Source organism: Pteropus medius, unplaced genomic scaffold (assembly GCF_902729225.1).
Source record: "Pteropus medius unplaced genomic scaffold, Ma_sr-lr_union100, whole genome shotgun sequence".
In the NCBI taxonomy this organism is placed as follows: Eukaryota; Metazoa; Chordata; class Mammalia; order Chiroptera; family Pteropodidae; genus Pteropus; species Pteropus medius.
In genome coordinates, this window is record NW_024342644.1 from 391,255 (window position 1) to 415,525 (window position 24,271).

The following is a 24,271-nucleotide window of genomic DNA, read 5'->3' on the forward strand; positions in this document are numbered from 1 at the left end:
ATCTATTCATCTCAAAGACCATGATATAAAGTTTCCTTTAGGGGGAAAGACATATTTAAACAGACATTATCCAATTTCTGTGCATTAGTTTAAATGTTGGCATTTGTCAACAATTATCTTTCTCCCTCTATTCCTAACTTATAGCAATATCCTTGAGATCACAATTTCTCCAAATAGTTTGGGAGTGGAAAAGAAAGATAAAATTACATTATATTCGTCTTACTGCCTACACTTAGAAGTTCTAATAGAGAGCAAAGTAGAAAATGAAACATAGGTTCCACATTGATTTTAATCATGATTGGTTTGAGTTTTTGCAAATAGCTCTCAAACTTTTGTGTCTTTTAATGCATTGTGTATATGAATAAACTTATAAAACAAGGGTCATTGGAAAACAGCTTTGTAAACATATAGCCTCTAATTATCTATGGTGTTAAATTATAGGCATTCAACCTATATTATGTCCTAGTAATAGCCTTTCAATATTGTAATTATTAAACCATCTGGTTTTCCTTTACAATTCCATTTGAAACAACTGCATTTATTAAGGGTGCAAGCTTTTGATAATCTAGAAATTTGTATATAAACATGTGTTTGGGGATATGAGATGGGTATGAGGAATAAAAGTTATAGACATCAAGTACCCCAGTATACATTAAAACATTAATAACATTAATATTAAATGTTCCCTAATCAAATCAAATTTTGATTTGATGGATATAGACATGTAACCAATTACATTTCATAGAACAGCAGAAAATCAGTTAACCTGTTGCTCTCTAATTGAGAAGCCAGTTAGAGACTGGCAGTCAGAGTGACATTCCTGTGACACACAGAACCACATGAGGCAGTGACTCATTGATTCATATTTCTATTTGCATACAGCCAGAATTGCACTTAAGAGTAAGAACAGATTTCCCAATGTATGCATGTCCCAGCAAGTGTACTTTCCTCTGGTAGATAGCAAATAACAGCTTCTGCTATAATAGACACTTTCTAGTTTTTGTGAACAACTTCTAATTATTCTAATATAAGGAAAGGAGGTGAGTCCAAATACACAAATGACACAAACTATGGGGAGTTAATTATTTTTCTAATTTTTCTGAGTTGCCCATACATGATCATTTAGGAGGATATTAATATATTTTCCATGAGTTACAACACTGCATTTATCCCATCTTTAGAAGAAAAATATTTAAAAATTTATTTAGTAAACAATGTTCTTGTCCACATGGAGAAAAATTACTGAATCTTGGGCAAATTATAGAGATGTGTAAAAGACAAAGAGTTGAAGAAGATTTTTGACTAGTCTTACTCCACTTAGAAAACATTCTAAAGCCAAATTAGTGCATTGTGAAGGGATTCAAAATAAAATGTGCTAGTTACCTCCATGATGACTGTCTAAACATTCTCTTTCACTTCCCTCCCCCATTGGAACATGATGCTTGGAAGGAGGAGGGGGTAGGGTGGAGTGGGGATATAAGGATAGCCACAGAAACCAGAAGATTAAACTGAATTTAACAAGACAGAGCTTCATATTGCTTAAGTGTCAACAGACTTTATGACAGATTTTCCAGTAGCCCAAGATGCACTTCCTTGGCATATCCAACAGAACTGCTGTTCTCCATCACAATTCCTCTGCTTTATTTACACATAGAGCTTTATGTCAGAAGCACCTATGGCCAAAGGACCTCGGAGTGATTTCAACGTGTCACATTTGCATTCTTTGACATCACATCTACAATCCAAGGAAATTTATTTGCTTAATTGTCTTTTACCTTCCTTCATGGAGGCACAAATTTGACAATGAATCAAATTTAGAAGCACCATTAAAAACACTATATAGTTGACACTTGAGAAACATGGTTTTGAAATGTGCAGGTCCACTTATACAGAGATTTTTTTTTTTTCAATAAATACAATTGACTCTGTATCTCCAGGGTTTTGCACTCCGGATTCAACCAACTGCAAACTGAAAACAGTATTTTCGATCTGCAGTAGAGAATCCATGCATGTGGGGAGCTTACTTAAATTTTGTGCAGACTTTTGACTGCTCTGCTCTTCTAACCTCACGCTGTTGAAGGGTCAACTGTGCTGTATTTTGCTTAAAAATGCATATATAAAAACTATGTGGTAGGTAAAATAATGGTCCCTCCAATACAATAGCAAAGAGACGGTGAATGTGATTAAATTATGAATCTTGAGATGCAGAGATTATCCTGTATTAACTGAGCGGCCCCAATATAATCACAAAGTCCTTAAAAGTAGACAGCCTTTACTGGCTATGATTAGAACAACATGTGAATATGGGAATGTTTAAAGAGATGCAGTGTTGTTGGCCTTGAAGATGGAGAAATGGAGCCACAAACCAAGGAATTTGGGCAGCCTCTTGCTGGGTGGCAAAAAAAATGTATTTTCCCCTAGAGTTTCTAGAAAAATACATAGCTCTACTGACACCTTGATTTTCAGCCAGTAAGATCCATATCAGACTTCTAACCTACAGAACTGTAGGATAATACATGTTTTTAAGACACCAAATATATGAGAATTTATTACAGCACCAATAGAAAACTAATACATTATCTAACAGAACTACCTTTAATATGTTATCAGTGACAAGTTCCAATGTTCTTCCACCAAATCTTCATTCATATATCTCCCTCTCTTACTACATTTGAGGATGAAAAAATATCCTCACCTATCCACCTAACTTTCAGCCAGGGATTTCTCTTTTAATGTAGCCATTTTTTTTTTTTTTTTAACAGCTCACATTTTAAAGTTCTAGAATTCTTCTTCCCTCAAAATACCCCACCTCACTCCATTTCTTTTTAATGTTTCAATCAGCACTAGGGAGTGGAAGAGTGGTTGTCTCAAAAACTAAAACTCAAATATTAACACTCACATCAAAATCACATACATTTCAAATGCACGTGGAATGTTCTCTGACATAGACCATACACTTGATCGTAAAGATGTGTCAATCTATTTTTTAAAAAGTGAGTCACATGAACACAAAAAATATGCTTTCTGATAGCAATGGAATTAAATTAGAAATCAATATCAGAAAAGATACCTAGAAAATCATATAATATTTAGTAGTCAAATAATTCACTTTAAATAACTCATAGGTCAAAGAAGAAATCACAGGGTTTTTTTTTTGTTAATAAACTAAATGAAAATAAAAACTAAGCATATCAACGTTTGCGGGATGAAGTTAACGCCATATTTTAAGATGAATTCATATATTTCCAAATGTTTCCTTAAAGCAGAAAAAACTGGCCTCAAACTAATTATTTATTTCTCGCTTCTTAAGTTAGACTCTTAGACAACCATATTTAATCCAAAGCAAGCAGGAGGAAGAAAATAAAATAAATAAGAAATTAATCAAATATTAAAATTCTGTTTTCTAGGCAAAATAGGAAAAAAAAACAATAAAAGCAAAACTGATTCTTGAAAAGATCAATGAGACTGATAAGTCTCTGGCCAGAGGGAAAAAGAGAAGACAAAAATTACCAATATCGGGAATAAAATGAAAGATATTACTATAGATTTTACAGACATTAAAAGAACAATAAGAAAATATTATGAACAACTTTATGACAATAAACTCAGTACCTTAGATAAAATGGAAAAATTCCTTAAAAGAAACAAAGTACCAAATTTAATTCAAGAAGAAATAGATAACCTGAATGGTCCTATAAATAAATATATTTCATAATTCCAACAACAACAAAAAAATATCTTCTACAAAAAAAGTATCTAGAGGCAGTTGGCTTTACCAGCAATTCCTACCAGAAAATTTAAAGAGAAAACAACACTACTTCTAAACAAACTCTTTAAAAAAAGAAAGAAAGAAAGAAAGAAAGAAAGAAAGAAAGAAAGAAGGAAGGAAGGAAGGAAGGAAGGAAGGAAGGAAGGAAGGAAGGAAGGAAAGAAGGAAGGAAGGAAGGAAGGAAGGAAGGAAAAGCAAACACTTCTCAAATTATTTAATGAGCCAGCATTACTTTGATAAAATCAGACACAGATATAATGAAAAAAAATCTTAAGAAAATAGAATCAAATCGAGTGCAGAAAAATATAAGAAAATGATAATATAAAATGATCAAATGGGATTTGTTCCAGAGATAAAATTTGCTTAATATTTGAAAAACCAACCAATGTAGTTCATCATATCAATAGACTAAAAGTAAAAAATCATATGATTATTTAAATAAATATGCAAAAACCTTTAATAAAATTCAACATTTTCTCAATCTGATAAAATATATCTGTGAAAAATCTACAACTAACATTCGCAAAGATGATAAATTGCGTATTATTGATCAAAGACTGAGGAGACAAAAGTATCCACTCTTACTACTTTTTAGAAAATTTTGTACTAGGGGCCTGGTCAAGGCAAAAAATGATAAGATAAAAGGTATATAGATTTTAAAGAAAAACAAAGATCTATTTATATACAAAGAACATGATCATCCACTAAAGAAAAGCTACTAGAACTAAGGAGTTTAGTTGTCACAGGATGCAAGCTTTGTATAAAAATCAATTGCAATTCTATTTACTTGCAATGAAAAATTGGAAATTAAAGTTTAAAAGAACATACATGATAGCAATTTAATGTAAAAATTTAGATAAAGCTTTTAAAAATATATGCATCTTACAATTATAAAATATTGCTGAGAGAAATTAAAGACCTAAACCATTCAAGACATAAACAGTGTTTACAGATTGGAAATCTCCGTATAAATAAAATATGACATCTATAATTAAGGTGTCAATTCTCCCAACTATAGTATAACATTAAAAAACAAATATACAAAAACTGACTTTTCCTCCCTCAAGTGATTTAACATTTCTAAGGTTCATTTAATTAGAATGTTCTGACAACATTTGAAACTTTACTTTTACCTGAAGAGAATGGCATGAGCCTACATTTTGAGTCATTTGCTTCTGGGTAAATTATAAGGACAAATATCCTTAGGAAATCTAACACAAGAAAGTCATATTAACATTGACACAATTTTTCTATCAATTAATCAGCAATCTAATTTTTAAATTTACATAACACGAAGCACATAGAAGAATCAAAATGATTTTTAATGAGAAGAGCAAAATTGGATGACTTGTATTACTTGATTTCAGGTCTTATGATAAATCTACTGTAATCAAGACTGTATGGTGTTGATATAAAGACAGACATATAGATCAATGGAACAGAATAATTAATTCAAAAATTGACCCACCAATATATGGCCATTTGATTATTTTACAATGTTGCCCAAAAAATCAATAAGAAAAGAATAGCTTTTCAACAAATGGTGCTAGAATAATTGGTCATTCACATTAATTAATACATATACAAAAATAAATGCAAGTGGATCATAAGCCAAATATCAAAATTATAAAACTTCTAGAATACATAGAGGAAAACATTTTTGACATTTGGCAATGCAAAAGATTTCTTTGATAGCACAAACCAGAAGACGAGAAAAACTGATTTTATATATAGTGTAGGGAGTTTTGTATTTCCACACTTCCAGCATTGAAGAAAAGTTAAATATCAGAATTCATTAAGATTTTGAAAAATAACCAGTCTGAAGCACCCTTTTGGGATTTAATTAGGGGGGCAATTGAGGTCTAGTTGTCTGTCTTTATCTCATGGTTTTTATTTTTAATTTCATAATTATATTTTATTTTCAACTATATACAAAATCCTGGAGAGTCATCTTTGATACGTCTTGCTGACATGATTTATTAGATAAAGGGATATAATATATAAGTGGGCTAACTGGCACTTACTCATTCTTTTATTATATATCTCTCAGGAAAGAGTAGATCACTGAAAAGACAGGAAGATAGAGATGGAGGTCTTGGCAATAGATAGGACATGTGTGGCAATAGAAGAGCACTGTATTCCACCTCTTTTTCCACCACTTTTTCAGAATAGCGATGATCTGGCATGATGGCTCAGGCTCTATCTGAACTAACTGACTCCTTTCACTTCTGCGACCTAGGATTATAAAATATATTCAAATAGATACTGAAACTTTCCAAGATGTTGATTTGTCTTTTTGCTTATATGCATGTTGATCTCTTGTTATTTTCCTTTTTCTGATTCCTATCCTAGCCCTTTACAATTTTCTTCAAATGTTACCTGCTTATGCAAAGAAATGTTGTCAGAGATCTTAGGACTGACATTTCTTTGCATTAGCGATTGATTACTAACTGGGTGTTACGATGGCAATGGAGAGAATGCCGGATTAGAAAGAAGAACTAATATTTACTGAACTTCAACTCCATACAGAGTCCTTTATAAGCTTTACTTTGTTCACTTTTCAAAAATTTCATAAAATACTGATGATTGAGGTATTTTTTTCAGTTTTAATGATGAGGAAATTGAGCCTCAGTGATATTAAGGGAATTTGACTACACTCAAAAAGAAACAAGGCAGCAGAGTTTTTATTTAAGCTAAGATCTGACTGAGTTCAGAGCCTATGCTCTTTTCGCTACTTTGCCCTCCATTCAGGTCAGGGACCTGGACTCTCTGGCGTTGCCAATGAATAGTGGCAAAGATGGTGTATTAGTCATCTATTGCTGCATAACAAATTAGGCCAATACTTAGCAGTGTAGAATAGGAGTAAATATTGATCATCTCACACAGTTTTTGTGCATCAGAAATTAGGGGGCATTTGGACTAAAAAATACTCAAGGGATTTTAATTTATGGAGATGACTAAGTGACAACACAGAGAGGCTAACAGTACTGAAAGGAGAATTTATCACTTCGATTTCTCAAGAGAAGTGGAGTATGTCCACCCATGTAGAGCCACATGGAGAAACAGTAGGGCCAGTCAGGCAGCAGAAACCAGACCAAGGAGAAGGCAGAGCCTTCATAATGTTTTCTGTGAGAAAGTCAGGGCTACAGCTTTAGATTGTCTAGTAGAATAATGTCAGTGGGCTCTGGGCTATATAGGTGGTCTCTAGTTGCCTGGGTTGGTATAGGGCAGAAGAAATATTGGCTTGCTGTGTCAGAGTTATATAAAGGAGGTAATTAGGGGTATGGGTGCTGATAGCTTGGTTTACATATGAAATATGTTTGTGTGCTCAGATGAGTTGTTTATTATCTCTAGGGATTAACAAGCCCTGGGAGGGGCAGTCTCTCTCCAGACAGCTAAGCCCCTCAAGAAGTCCAAACATCATAAAATATAAAAAATATAATTAATAAAGCAGCCTAGCTGGGTGGTTCTAGCTTGGGCTCTCTCATGAACTTCCAGTTAAGATGTCAGCCAGGTTGCAGTCTTCTGAGAGCTTGGCTGTAATTAGAGGATGTACCTCTAAAATGGTTAATTCTCATTATGCCAGTCATTAGCAGGAGGCCTCGGTCCCTTTCTGTATTAGTTTTCTATTGTAATACAAGAAATTACTACACATTTACTGGCTTAAATCAACATAAATTTATCTTAGAGTTTCCATATGTCAGGATTCAGGGTACAGGTTTGATTGGCTCTTCTGCTCGTGGTCTCTTCTGAGGCTGAAAATCAAGATGTTGGCTGGGCTATGTTCTCATCTTGAGCTCACGGTTCTTCTCCAAGTTCATACAAGTCGTTTGTCAAATCCAGCTCCTTATGGCTGTGGGAATGAGATTCCTGTCTTCTTGCTGGATGTCAGCCAGGCATTTCTCTGAGCTCCTAGAGGCTGTCCTCAGGTCCAGTCATAACATGGTAATTTACTTCTTCAGAGGCAGCAGGAGAAGCTCTCCCCAATCTGTTATGACAGACTTAAATAACATGATGTAATCATAGGAGTAGCTATCCCTTCACTTTTTTAATATAATCTTTGATCATGAAGGTAATATCCAATTATATTCCCAAATTCTGCCCATACTCAAGTGGAGGGGATCATACAGGATGTGTACACCAGCGATGGGAGGCTTGGGGCTTTCCTAGAATTTTGCCCACCACACTCCATTGGCTCTCCACTGACAAGAATGTGGCAGTTGGCTTCTCCGAGATCAAGCAATCAAGGAGTGCAAGCAAGGAGGAAGCTTCAAGGCCATGTATGACCTAATCTCACAAGTCCTGTACTTCGACCACATTCTATTCTTTAGAAGTAAATCGCTAGTTTGTCTTACTTTCAAGGACAAAACAATTAGGCTCCAGCTTTTGAGGAGAGCTTTTTAAAATATATATATGAATGTATTTTAAACTATCACAGATGGCACGTAAAAATTTTAGTTCTTTGTCTCATCTACGAAATGAAGGGTTTAAACCAGTTGGTTACTAAGATTCTTGAAGTATGTGTGTAAGCATGTTTACATATTTGTGTTTAAAGTAGCTTCATTCTTGTCCCTCTAGAAGGAATATTTATTGGCAAGAAGATGAATCTCTCTAAGGAAAATATATTTATTTTTAAATCAATTGGTCTCGATTTTATATTAATGCTTTTTCCTTCAAAGTGAAGCATTTTCTGATTTCTGTAATTTAATTAATAAAAACTCATATTAGTCATTTAAAGATGCACCCATGAGGGGGCAATTTTCACAACATTTTCCACATTTCAAACTGTCAAATTGTTTTTACTTCATTCCTTGCAGAAAGATTTTTTTAAATAAATATTTTCTTCTGAAATAATGGGCAATGTTAACTTTATCTTTGTGAAAGAAAAGGGGAAAAGTGAAAAAAACGTTTTTGTCATCTTGACTGCCCTAACATTCAGAGAAATACAATAATCTATATCTAGTTTTCCCATGAAGAAATTTCTGTGGTTTATGGCATGTGTTTCAGACCCATTACCTCATGGATTTAGTGGGTCACAGATTATCCAGCATATATTTCAGGAACATTACCTCATGAAGAAAACATCTTTATTATTAGACACCCATGTTTCTGAAACATATCTTTGCTACACAGTGGCTACATGAGGTTGACTAGGAATATATATTAATAAAAAGCCTTGATCAAAATGATACCTGATCTCAGACAAAACAGTTTCTTATGGAGGGCCAAATGAGCTAACACTATTTTGAGCTAACACATTTTGAGAGTTAAATGTTGCTATGCAGTTAAAGAGTATATTTGCCGGAGAAAATGTTCCATTAGAGAAATCTATAGCCACTTTTATCTCCTTTTTCAGAGTTTCTAAAGCAACAACAATCTAAAATTACTCTCAGAGATTATGGTCTTCTCAAGAATGTTACTTGATTTTAGCATTGCTTATTAAATAAGTTTAAATTATCAAAGATTTCCAGGACATTACAGGCCTACCAAAGTTAAAGGGTGAAAATTCAGGCCTCTCCTCAGGGTGCCACCACCCCAGGGATGCTAACAGCTGTGGTGGCACAAAAATATTACAAAAAACATAATGGACTCAAGAAGGCTTCGTGAAAATTTTTGAAAATTTCACTCAAGGGAGGTGTAGAAAAGTTATGATCATTTAATGATGTCTAATTTTTAAACAATATAAATATTTAAATTATCATAAACCTTCACTATCCTATGAAGAAAATTCTATTCTACAAGAAAATGAGAAACAAAAATAGAAAAGAGAAGTCAAGTAATTTGCTCAACTTCACCTGGTTAGGAAGCGGCAGAATTAAGGTACCATTCAAGGGAGTTGACTCCAAAGCTTATACTTTTAAAAATGGTACTAATAACAGCTGATGATTCAATTGCTACTAAGAAATTCTTAATTAGTCCAGGTAATTTTGAACTTCTGACTTGCTAAGTGGAACATCTAAGCTATGACACAGCCATCAATAGAACACCTTTGTTCTTCTCTTACATAACATTTAGCTTCTATTCTAAAGAAATCCTTTGAAACTGTAAAGAATATCTGTTTAAGACAGTATTTTAGTGGTCAATGTTTTTCCTCAAAAATATTACATAATTAACAACTCTCCAAATTTAAGTGGTTTCTAATATTAACATGTATTTTTCCCACTGTAGACAGGTCTATGGGTTGAATGGAATACTTCTACATCAGATCAGGTTCTAGACTCTTCCACAGATCAGTCAGTCTAATATCGGCACATATGTGGGGCATGCTCATCTCTTGGAAGATAGCAGAAGTACAAGAGCCAAGTCAAACCACACAAGCATATTTAAAGTCTGCGTTCACAGCAAAGCTGCTCACATTCTATTGACCAAAGCAAGTTGTGATACTGTGATTTGTGGTTTTCATCCACAGTTCCTGGCTCACAGCTCCCAAAACCCTTGGGATTCCCTAAGTGTTGACAGTAATAAAAATGTCTTTTTTTATTTGTTATTTGTTAATAAGGGGACTTTAAAACACACCCAGGGATGGGGGACTAGTTTCCTAGAAACGCAATCATGTTATTAGAGGTTCCGAACTTTCAGCCTCCCTTACCACCACCCCTCCTCCACCCCCGCCTCCAGAGAGGGGAGAGGGCCTGGAGATGGGATCTATTGCCAGGAGCCAATGCTTTAATCAATCAGGACTCCGTAATGAAGCCTCTGTAAAATCTGAAAGGGCAGGGTTTCGAGAGCTTTCAGGCTGGTGAACATCTGGAGATACAGGGACGGTGGAAAAGCTAGAGAGGGCATGGAAGCTCTGCACCCCTTCCCATACATGTTGCCTTGTGCAACTTTTCCACTTGACTGTTCCTGAGTTATGTCCTTTTACAGTAAACTGATGCTCTAGTAAGTAACATGTTTCTCTGAGTTCTGTGAGCCATTCTAACAAACTGATCAAGTGCAAGGAGAGAGTTGTGGGAACCTCTGATTTATAGTCAGTTAGAAGCACAGGTAATAACCTGGACTTGCGACTGGAATTCTGAGTTAGAGGGGCTCGTTGGAACCTCCAATCTATAGCCAATGGGTCAGAAACACAGGAAAGAATCTGGGCTTTCGGCTGGCATCTAAAGCATGTTTCTGGGGTCTGGGGGATGGTCTTGCAGGACCGAACCCTTAACCTGTGAGATCTGATGCTACTTCCATGTAGATAGTGTCAGAATTGAGTTGAACTGTAAAATACCAAGCTTGTGTCCAGAGCTTTGCTTGGACGCATAGGGAAGCACCCACCTCACCTCCACAAGATGGAAATTGGGTCTCAGATCCCAAAAGACAAGCCATGGTCAAGATGAAAGCCAATGAGGTAAGGAAGCCATAGCAAGGGAAGAGAATGAAAAAAAAAAAATTGCAAACAAGTAATACTATTCACCATGGGAATCAATTTACTAACTTTCTCATGACGCTTAAATGGCTTTATGGACCTCACTTCCAGAACAGCCAGACTTTCTTCAAATGGCAGGTATTATCCATTTTTTTGTTTTAAAACCATTATTATTATTGGTTTACCAGGGCTTCTCATATTATTTATTTATTTTTCTAAATTTTAAATTTGTTTTTATTTATTTGATTCATAGAGGACACATTCTGTCCATAGGAAACCATATCATTGACTGCTAGTATTGGACATTTTATAGATATCTGATGACCACACACACACACACACACACATACGTACACCTCCTTATCTTACTCTAGTGATTTAATGACTATTTGTCTAAGCAATGTAGGCAATCTTCTTCTAACACTAAGGGTTTTTTTCTCACCATTTAAAAGTTCAGAAGGTATGAGCATCTCTTTCCCATTAGTGGGGTCACACTGATGCCATCTTCTCTAAAAACTTTTCCCACTCCTCTCATGTTCAAGGGCCCCTTAGGCCCTTGAGCAAACCCTCCCTTAGCCCTTATACTGTACTGCATCTACTAATTCTCTAATCTATATGCCCACCACATTGTAAATTCCTGGAGGGCAAGGGCTTAACATATGTAGATTAGTGTCTAAATAAATAACTGTTAGTTCTTCTATTATTTCCTCAGGATTATACCTCTTGGACCTAGCACATAGTGTGTGATCAACCTTTACTTGTTGAACTGTTTTGAGCCTCGAAAGCAAGTGTGACTTTTTAAAATGTGAAATCAATGTTTTCATTTACTTATTTTTCTTCCAGCTTTATTGAAATATAATGGGCATATAACATTGTGTATGTTTGATTCCATACATGTACATATTATGAAATGATACCACAATGAGGTTAGTTAGCACATCCATCACCTAGTAATTATAATTTCTAATCAGAGTGTAAGAGTTTACCATTACTGATGGTTTACATTGAGTCAGGACATCACATATTGTATCACATTTAACAATTATAAAAATCATGCTTATAAGTTTTATACTTGAGAATCAGAGAAAAAATAACTTCCTCACAATTTGGCAGTGGATTTAAACGCAGATACACCCCCAAATTGAGCTTCTACCAAAGAGTCTATATAAATACAACAGTTGTGAGAGCAGAGGCAGCTATAATGGTAAGAATAAGCATGACACACTCAATTCAGAAATGTGAAACAAATCCTTGTTCTTGGTTTACGATATGAATCCTGGAGGACTTTTACTTTTTCTCCTTTATAATATTGGTATACTCTTGATTTTAAAATAAATAATTATAGATATGTAGTCCAACCTCATTTCTAACCCCAAAATTGGGTCATCCCCAAACCCTATCTACCAGCCAAGAGCTTTTCCAATTTGATTTTGTAGTAAAGACAGGAAATTCTATTGCAAATTCATCCTGAGGTTTATAACCTGTAACTATTGGCAAGATTTAGAGAGACAAACATAAAATAAATGCTCTGCAGCAAATACTCTTCTGAATTGCCTCCATATTTCCCAGCAAAAGTACTGAAGGCTTTTATATCCACAGTATATAAAACTGTGAGCCCAACTCATATGGTTCAGCACACCAGAACAACATATGCTAAAATATACTTCCTTTATATTGTATCATGTTTGCAATTTTCCCATGGATTAGCATCTATTCCCAATAACTCAAAGAGAAAGTTTCTAATGATTACAGATTGATTTTCTTAGAATGTTGTTGGAATGAAATAAAAACTAAATGCACATATTTTTAGCAATATCTCTAAAAAATAACAATAAATCGTTTGTGAAGATTGTATTTTCAATACCATGGCATTGTCTTATTTTCTGAGAGGGAAAAAAGGAAGAAAGAAAACATAAATTTTTAGATATGAGTTTTAAGCTTGGGCTATTGTCATATAATCTCTTGTAATATTTTTCCTTAGTAGAACTATAATTATTTTTGAATAGTTTTAATAATTTACTCTTATGTTAAATATTATTCTTTGCATATGTTTTAGGTTATGTTCTTTTACTCAAAACACAAGATTTCTTCTTCTACCAGAAATTTTATGAAAAACTTTAATGAAATACTTCCTGCTGCAAAGATATGCAGGCCTGACACCGAAGAAACAGATTTTCTTTTTCCCCTTGTAGTAGCTTTTTCACATCCTGGGCTCTTAAAAGGATGTGGGAAACATTGCAATAAATTCAGTCTTGCTACAGAGTGTCTACATATGTATGTACACTTCCTCACCTTTCCTTCTAAAGGCCCCTGGAGCAGATGTCTGCAGTTTGATTTATGCTCCATTATATTTAGATGTCACTTCACCCAGAACTGAAAAGCAGTCATCTCTGGAGAAAAGTGACAGTGGTTTAATGAAGTACATGGATACTGCATTGAAGGGCAGGAAATGAAGGCCTGTTTGAATCTTCACCTGTTATCATAGAAATGTAAGAATATTTTCTGTCTGGTATTCCGTGAACAAATTTGGAGTATGGAATTAGCATTCAGAAGGTATTCTCTATCTGCAAAAAATTCCCTTTTGCCCCCTTCAACTCCCAACACACAGTCTTCTATTGTACCTATTAGTAGGCCACAGACACCAACTGTGTTCCTATTCACAGTGATGGCTGCCAGTTCAACCTGGAATCTTGCTGCTTAAAAGTGGTGGAAGTAATTTTGTTGAGCATTCAATGACTTCATTTGACTCCTTCACTCTCATTAACCTTCCAGAGAAGCCAGCCCCTTTTATCAACCATTATCACAGAAAAAGCACATGGCTAAGTTATGTGTGGAGAAGTAGCCAGACACCAGTGGGTTATGGGGGAAAGCGTTCTGTCCCATCATGCAATCCTTACCCCACTCCCTAACATGTCCTTTATTCAGAACCACTAGGTTTGGGGAGATTTTATGGAGTATTGTTCCATTTCATTTTCCATTCCAGTGGTTCCTCTTATAAAGTACAAAATCTTCCTGGGGTTGACTCTAATCTAACTGACTATGTGGAATATGTTTCCTTTTTGATTGGATAGACAAGGGCAGGATATAGATTCAGGTGTTAGTTGTCTAGGAATTCTAGGTAAAAAAGAGAAAGGACAATAAGGGATAAAGGAAGTAAAAAGGGAGGCTGAATGACCAGAGGCACATCAGAAACATCTAATTAGGACAAGCTCTTTTCTGTGATTCTGTGCCTCTGCCTACTTATTCCAGATCCTCAGTTCTAAATGATTTTGGACATCTCCATATATATGAAATTCTGCTCTTCAAACATAATGCTATCCCAGAAAAAGCCTTACTTCCTTTTTAATTCTTTATCTCCATGAGCAAATAAAACTTTATTTACTATTCTATTAGCATGTACTTTACTCTTTACATTGTATAGCATTATGTTAAATATTTATTGACATATACATTCATTTTTAGTACAGTCCCGGTACATAGCAAGTATTCAGTCATTGATAGTGACATTAGCTTACATTTGATTAAGCTTTGAAAAGTAATTTTCTTTTCCATGGGGGGTCATCTCAGCTATTGAAATAAAAATTTTCACAAGACTGGAGAAGTCACTTGGTCTCTGAGTGGCACCCTATGACAGTGAAAACCCAAGGTGAGATCTGGGAAGGGCTCTTCTTACCCTTCCCACATGTTGTTCTGGTGTGCTGAACCATATGAGGTGGATTTTACTAGCCACTTTTTTTTTTTTTTTTTTTTGGTTTCTTTTGATTACCTTGCTTGTCCTGTTTCCCAACTATTTCTGTTTCTACAACAAAACTTTTGAAGTAGGGGAAAGGAAAGAAAAGGAAAAGGAAGTTATATGTTGTAGCAAATGGCCTGACCCAATGCAACTCTTCAGCCACATCTTCTGTCATCCTCTCTGTGTACTTTATGCTCTTGACATGCTATTACTCTGGATAGAGTAGCCATTCTGTAAACACTGTGAAGACCTCAACACGTTGTCTGGCAGGGGCCAGCTACCCTCCTCAGCCATTGCCCCACACCTTTTGCAAATCAATGTCTCAGTTTTGTCTCAAAAAGCAAGCTTCCTAATCTTCAGGTTGAACTCATTCAATTTTGATTCAACAATCATTTATTAAAAACTTACAGTACCCCAGTTTCTTGCTAGGCACTTTAGTATGCTAAAGCAATTTAACCCTTCCCAAACCACTCTGAGATAGGCATTATTATACCATTTTACGGGTAGGAGAACTGCAGTTCAGAGAGGTTAAATCAATTGCTTAAAATTAAGCATCTAATAATTGAACCAGACTTCAGATTCCCATCCAAATCTGTTGATTCCATGTCCAACATTCTTTTCACTTTAAATCATAACTGCTCATCAAAATAGATTCAAGTTGTGTTGTCTTATTTGATTGCTATCATCTGTTTATCATTTTCTAAAAGTTTGGCATTAAAGATTTGGACTAAATCTATCAGGTTCAATTTGAAGTGCTGCTTATCACTTTTTGGACAGATAATCTTAGCAAATATGTCCCAGTTCGATTAATGGACTCCAACACACTAGATTTTAGCTCTATTTGTGTTAAGGTATACACCTGTTAAAAATAAATCACAATACGATCAAGAGTTCAACTTGTTACTACAATAAAATGTTTCAGGATAGTTCTCTAAAAAAAAAGAGACGTATTATAACCATGATGAGGTAAGGGAAACATTCATTTTATTTAAACTTGTTTTTATAACTCACTTGTATGTCCTGGAATGTTGCCGATGTAGTATCACCTTTACCTGCCTAATCAAATACTGTTACCAGCCCAAGTACATCTAAACGTTTATTTTCTTTTGAAAGAAACTCTTTTCCTACACCATTTACAAAGAAATTTACTGGAGATGGGGTAGAAACCCTAGCCAGTTCTTAGATTTTCGTTGACCCCATATGAGAGAATAACAGTACATTTAGTGATAGAATTGGGTGGGGGAGCAGCAGTGGTAAAATACAGTGCTGACAGCCTGTCTTGATCAAGAATATTCTCCATGTGTGCCTTACTGAAACGTTTCAAAATTTTTTTTCCTCTATTCTGAAAGGTGTTAAATATCGCAGAGTGCCAGAAACACATCATTCCCAGCCAATTCTAGTGAATTTTTTGCCAATATTGCATTTCTTCCTTCCTGCCTGAAGGTATGAAGCTGAGAGTTATGAAAGTTATACATATCAAGAAAGAACACTCATATTTTATTTTTTTAATGTGGTTTATATGCCTTTAACAATTGCAAGAGATCCCCCATAGACCTTTGCTCCTCGTTGTCCACTCAGGGAGGCAGACCACCGTGACACTTGGGAAGTTGCTTGATCATAGACATATCCTACGCCCATGTGGTAGGCAATCAAAAGTCTTTGTATATGTTTCCTGTAGCCAGTAAAGTTCCCATAGGCAGTCATTTATAGGAGAATTTGGAAGTACAATGAAATAATATCAGATGTTCTGTGAACAAATTAGGAATGTGAAATGAAAATGCAGAAAGGATAAAGAAATGCAAGAAGACATACTGAATACTCTCTCACTCCATACCTCTTTTCCAAATTCCCAGAGAGTGTTCAGTTTTGAAAGAAGGATAGAAATCGATTAAGTTGAGAGGATGGAGTGGAGGAAGTATCAAGAGGAAGCTAGACAAGGCAGAATAGAACATATAAAGGCTCTGAAGCTCCCAGAACATAGAAATAAATGTGCCATGTACAACAACTTTGCTTAAAGAGAAAGAAAATTATATTATCCACTTTTTTTTTTTTTTTTGGTTTCTTTTGGTCACCTTGCTTGTCCTGTCTCCCAGAATTTTGTTTCTACAACAAAACATCTTTTTTCCTCCTCCTCCTCCTTTTTTTTTTTTTAGAAAAGTTTTATGTTATAGCAAATTATACTCTTGGCCTGACCAGGCGCAACTCTTTAGCCACATCTTCTATCATCCTCTCTGTGTACTTTATGTTCTTAAAATGCTAAATTACTTACAGTCAATCCCTCCTGACTTCCACAGACATACACACCATGATGTTTTGTACCCTCATTCCTTTGCTCAGGCTGTTCTCTCTGCCAGGGTCAGCCTCTCTGTCTCTTAATTTTTTAAGGTTCTCCTGAGAGATCAAGTGCTCAAAGTTGCTTTTTTTTGTGACCTTCATGATTTCCAGACTTAATCTTTCTGTTAATTTTGAATTTAACATATGTTTTTACTATTACAGATGTTCACAAATAATATTATTATATATAATATTTTATATATATACATATATATTACTCTTGAGTATGACCTTCTGGAAATCAGGGGACACATTTGTTCACAGTTTTATTGCTAGTACACAACATAGTACCTGGTACAACAAAAACGTAAAATGTTTTATCATCTTAACTTATATCAAGTAGATCTTTACTGTGGATGTATTTTAACTCTTGTGATCACATCTTTAAATGATTGTGTGTGAGCATCCTCTTCCATGCATGTGGATGTGTGTGAGACCACGAGTGCCAGTATGAATTTCTCTCCTTTCAGTCCAGGAGTTGGTTGGGAGGCTCAGACTCTCCATGCCCTATATCCACTACCCCACAAATCATTCTGTCTATAATGTGAATGGTTCTCTTTCTTGTGCAGTAGACATCAGGTACATCCATTTGTTGTGGCCTGGACTTGACCTCTGGTCTCTACTTTTATCGTCTAATTCTCAGACTTGAGCTCCCTTAGTTTTGAGTCCTCGATTATTGCTGTTTGATTCCCTACCCAGTAGAGCTTTAATTCATTTTTGATCACCCTTTCTCAAACAGTAGAAGTTTTCATATTGTCCCCTCACCCAAACTGATCCAAAACACAGACATTTGGTAAGTCCTCCCCTTTGGGTGCTGGGCACACTTCACTGAGTAATTTGCTTGACCAGAAAGACACCAATCAATCAAATATATACACATTTTTATGTCAATGTGAATAGCTTCAGTTTATCCTTCTTTGAAACTGAGAGTTAATGTGACATTTGAAGACTTAGGTTTGGGGTACAAGCGGTATTGTAACACTGTATTCTGGTCAGTGTCGTTCAAATTATATTTTACTTCCTAAGTATCAGTGTATGCAGTACACGAATAAATTCCCAGTGCCAGCTGCAGAAAATCACAAACTGCATTTTATGATTCCTTGAAAATGAAAAATGCATGGGTGTGTGAATGTGGCAAAACCATACTTCATCATTTTCAACCATTAAGCTTTTGCTGCAGAGGTTTTTCCTAAGCAGATCGGTGGAGTTTTAACTTTCTTCTCAAGAATATTGATTTAAGAAAGGGAGGGAGAGGTTGGCGTTTTTTGTCAGCTCTTTCCACTTGAAGAATGATCACTTATGGGCCACAATCCCCCTGAGCCTAGCATGTCTGGACTTATTTATATAAGCAAACCCATTGTCAGAAGATTGCAGCAGTAGATACAGTCTAGTTTTCTTGTTAATACAATTATTCCTGCCATCTCTACACAATCAAAACTGAGTGAAAAGTTTGGATTATAATTTAATTTCAAGACTGTATCATTAAAAACAAAGGACTTTTACCTAAATTATATGAAAGATTGTATCATTGCTCAACTTCATCTAAAAGTCTGTCAGGCTTTCGTTGGCCTACTCTGATTTAAACTAAATGTGCTTTTAACAATACCTACCAATCAAGGGCTCTAAAAGAAAATTGACAGAGAAAATGACTGTTCTTAGGTGTAAATCATGCTATATGTTGTTTTAGTTTTAAGAATAGTAATAATTTTAATGATATGTTCATAAAGATTTCCTAATTGATTCTTTGGAAAATGATTTGTTTCTAGAGTATTTTTTCTAGAGTTAAACCTATACATAATAAAGATTCAGAAAAACAAACTAATACAATGTACAATATAGAAACAGATAAATGTCTTAAAAATCCATTTGAATTGTCTAAGTGACTCTGATAAGGCATACAAATGACCAGTACTTTTTCTTTGGGTTAAGATTAAAAACAAGCTGGGAATAAACAATGGCTCACCATTTACAATGAAGTGTATCAAAACAATAAGAACCCAAGACAAGTAGTAAAACATAATACTGCTTAACGTCAGTGTTTCAGAAAAAAAGATAAGCCACATTGGGTATTTTTCTCCTTGCTAGTGTATATCACGTTATATCACACAATAAGAAATCTGCTGTGAATACCATAATAAGAAAAAAAAAAGCCATTCAAATCTATCTATTGCAGGCACATAACAAATGAATCCTTATTGTATCTTTCCTTCAAGGTGGTTTAGGAATAATAGTATAGTAAGAGCATGTCAATACTGATGGCACATCATTTTCTTTCCACTGAGGGGGAGGAGAAAAAAAATCTATTTAATAAACGTATTTTAACAATGTAGTATTTTTATATTATAAGCCTCTTAGGTCAGATTGTTGTAGCACAACACAAATAGGTATTAGCTAGCAACTATCCTGTGAATTTTGTGTTCACAAAAAGCTGACCTGGATTAATAAAGATAAAAAGTAAATTTGCCCTAAGAGAATTGAAGTATAGGTAAATTTATGAAGAGAGTTAACTTTTCATTTCTTTGGTTCAGGCAAGGCTGTCCCTTGCGAAAAGCATCCTGCTTTCAAACATATCTTAGCCTGAGCATTTGAATCATGGAGTTTATTATCTGTGTGGCCTTCAGCAAGTTACTTATCTTCTTTGAGACTCAGTTTCCTAATGAATGAGAAAATCATTCTTACAAGACTGTTGTGAAGCTCAGACTTATGATATTAACTTATTATTTAATCTAATAAAAGCACAGAATATCTATTATCTAGAAGCAAGTAAGCATTAGAGAGAGGGAGAAATGATAGATGCATATGATGATGATGATGATGATTATGATGATGATGATGATAGATAGATGATAGTTAGATGATATATAGATATAGAATACAGTGGCTGTAGCATTTTTATTACTGAAATTTGAAATACTTAATTCAATTTGGAAATTCAACCATAATTTATGTATATAATTCGAGTTATTATTTCATTAATGTACACACATATAGTTTTTCATCTCAAACTATATATTTTTTAAACCCAAGTTTGCATATGTAAGATAAGCTTCCAGGAAAGTACATCTATATTTCAGGAGAGATATGATGTGTTAAAGGCAGCTATCCCCATTTTTCAATGAAATTGTAATCTTTGGCTAGTCAAAACTGCTCAAATGCCTGAGGGTTAAATGGCAAAGCTGCCCTGTGCATAGTATGGCTTTCGGTGTGCAGATATTTATGCAATTTAACTCCTCAAGACATTTTTTTTTCCTTATGACTTTATGTTGATAGAGACTGGCTGAATGTCAGTATGTGGCATCTACTCGGGCTGTGAATATTATCCATATTCAGTGTTTACACTTTAAAGTACATTGAAAACTGACATTTGCATTAGTTTTCTTTCTCTGTCTTACTTTCCTTTTATTTCTTTCACCCTCTCTGCTCTCCAATATATCAAAATTAGAACATAACGATGTTGTCTCATATTGCATCTCCAAGGGATATCAATAAACACACGTGAGCATGGAGAACCCAGCCTAAATTCAGTGAGTGGAATTTACCAACCAAAGTGACTTTTGAAACTTGGACCATGATTTTTTACTGCCATACACAACACAACACCATCAGATGATCTCTTGTGTAAGAATTCAAGTCGTATTTTCTTTTCACCATTTAATTTTCCTTCCAGGGGAAGGGCATAACTCCAAGGTCTCATCCCTTTAGTTTTTACATGTTCACTCTAATTGACCAGACCTTATCTAAGTAATAAATGTTTAATATGCTAAAGATGTGTGTTCTTCTTAACACAAAGTGGTGAGTGAAGTAGACAAGACCAAAGCTCACACACAGTCCCTTGATTTGTATCCCAAAGTCATGAGTAATTTAGAGAAGTAATGAAAAAAAGGACATACAGAATTTGTCTTGGCCATTTACTAATTTTCACTACAGTTCAATACATTTTTTTTTTTTTCCTGGAAACAAGGTGCCTTTTTTGTTTAGATGGTGGGATACATTCAGGAAATGCAAGCACCATCTCAGGAGATGTAGGAAACTTCTCAGCACAGACTTTACTCTGAAGTTTAAGCAAGTGCTAAATCTTAAGTAACTGCTTTAAGACACTCATAATGTTATCAATCTGTCTTAGATTTAAATGTCAAGCCATTTTTATTATGTTGAAGAAAACAAAATAAAATTATATGAACACAAGTTTGCTATATTTTGCTATATTCTTGGTAGTCTATGCCACCCAAATATTTTCTACATGAAAAAAGCATTGACTTCCAATTTTTAACCGAGACTATGTCATTGGATAAATTTGTGGGATGGATGAAAGTTCACCAGATTTTACTCTTTGTTCAAGGATTTAAATTTCACAAACAGAAATATGAACCTTGTACAAAGACTACTATTCACAGTGCAGGTATGTTACTTGGCCTCAACTCTGTAATTGTCACTATTTCTTAGAAAACATCAGCATCATTAAACATTAATTTTTTGATGCCCTTCTTAAAGAGCATCATGCATTAAAAAATAATCTGCATCTTACATGCACACTGAATATACTTCAACAAGTTGAGCGGAATGTGAGATATGTGCGCTCCATAATATCTGTGGATAGTTTTAGAAATATCAACTCCTCTGGAGGTTATAAAGGAATAGAACTTACTCTAAACCATTTGGCATAACTCTGTCTTTCTTTGGCAATGGAAAGAAAATCCTCATCATGAATCTATTGGATTTTATAAAGCATTAAAAATATTTTGATTGCAATAGACCCCTTTTAAATGAAAGTGACAATGGATCTGCATTTAGATTTAAGAATGCTGGGACAGCATGGTAAAGAACAATATTATTTGAATGTTCTGATGGGGTCTATGGAAAGGTTTCTTATCATTCAGTATGATATTCCATCTTACCTATTCAAGCCAGTTTTAATAAATTACTGATCAAATCATCAATGTCTTAATATTTATTCAAACCCTCTCTGTCTAGAGAATCGGGAACATAGGATTTGCCAGATCCTCTGGAATAAAATTTAATAAATTGCCCTCAATCATAAAAGGTCCAAATGTCACATCATGACATGTGACATGACATACTGGTCAACTAAAATGCAACTACAAAGGCTCTGAAGCCTTTTCCAAGATATTTAAAGATCATTTCCTTTTAATCCATGTGGTAGCCCGAATGAGACTCCTGAGGATTCATCAGTGAAACAAACAAGAAAACCACAATGTGAAAGTGGATCAGCTATTTTTTTAATTAATCATTTAAAAAATTTTTCAGTTATAGTTGGCATACAATACTATATTAGATTCACATGTACAACATAGTGATTAGACATTTATATAACTCACAGAGAGATCACCCCAATAAATCTAGTGCTCCTCTGACACTGTACATAGTTACTATAATATTATTGGCTCTATTCCTTATGCGATACCTTCTATCTCCATGACTATTTTGTAACTACAGATTGATACTTCTTAATCCCCTTCCCCTTTTTCACCAACCTCCCAATGCCCCTCCATCTGGTAACCCTCAAAATATTCTCTGTATCTATGAGTTGTTTCTGCTTTTTTGTTTGTGTGTATATATTGTTCTTTAGAATCCACGTATATGTGCAATCATACAGCATTTGCCTTCCTCTATCTGACTTACCCCACTCAGCATACTACCTTCTAGGTCCATCATAAAATATCTTTTTCCATCTCATTACTTTTAGTCTCTATGTATCTTTTAATCTGAAGTGAATCTCTTATAGACAGCCTATGTAAGGGTCTTGTTTTCTTATCCATTCAGCCACCTTATCTTTTGAATGAAGCATTTCATTCCTTTTCATTTGAAATACTCATTGATAGATATGTAGTTATTGCGATTCTTTATTTAGACTTCTGATACATATTTTTTTCTTCTTCTTAAAAAAGTCCCTCCAACATTTCCTGTAATACTGACTTGGTGGTGATGAACTCTTTTAGCTTTTTCTTGTCTGGGAAGCTCTTTATCTGTCCTTCGATTCTAAATAACTTTAGTGGCTAAAGTAATCTTGGTTGTAGGTCCTGGGTTTTTCATATTTTGTGCCATGCCCTTCTGGCCTGTAAAGTTTCTGTTGAGAAATCAGCTGACAGTCTTATGGGTGTTCCCTTGTATATAACAAATTGCTTTTCTCTTGTCGCTTTTAAGATTATCTCTTTGAATTTAATCTTCAGCATTTTAATTATGGTGTATCTTGGTATAGACCTCTTTGGGTTCATCTTGTCTGGGATTCTCTGAACTTCCTAGGGTCATATGTCTATTTCCTTCACCAGGTTAGGGAAGTTTTCCATTATTATTTCTTCAAATAGGTTTTCAATCCCTGGCTCTCTCTCTTCTCCTTCTGGCACCCTTTTGATGCAAATGTTTTTATGCTTGATGTTGTCCCAGAGGCTTCTTAAACTATCGTCATTCTTTTTGGATTCTTTTTTCTTGTTGCTGTTCTGATTGGGTGTCCCCTGCTACCGCATTCTCTATGTCGCTGATTCAATTGTGTTTCATCCACTCTGTTGATTCCCTCTAATGTACTCTTCATCTCAGTCATTATATTCTTCATTTCTGACTGGCTCCCTAATATGTTTTCCATCTCTACTTTTATATTTTTTATCTCTTTGTTAAAGTTTTCACTGAGTTCATCTACTCTTCCCCTAAGTTCCTTGAGCATCCTTATAATCAGTGTTTTGAACTCTGCATCTGATGTATTGCTTGTCTTCATTTCGGTGGATTCTTTTTCTGGGGCTTTGTTCTGCTCTTTCATGTGGGACAAGTTTCTTTGTCTCCTCATTTTGGCTGCACCCTTGTATCTGTTCCTATGTATTAGGTAGGGCTCCTAAGTCCCCTAGTCTTATTAGAGTGGCTTTATGTAGTAGGTGTGCTGTGGGGGTCCCTTGGCAGCCTGGGCAACTCCGGGGCCACCTGGTAAGAGTCTTCAAGCATATGGTCACCATCTATGTTGGCCTTACAGGTGCCTCGAGGGGCCAAGTCAGAAACTGAGGCTGGCTACTGCTGATATCGGGCGTGGAGCTGCTCAGTAAGAGGTACAGGGCATGCCAAGGCCAGATATTGCGTC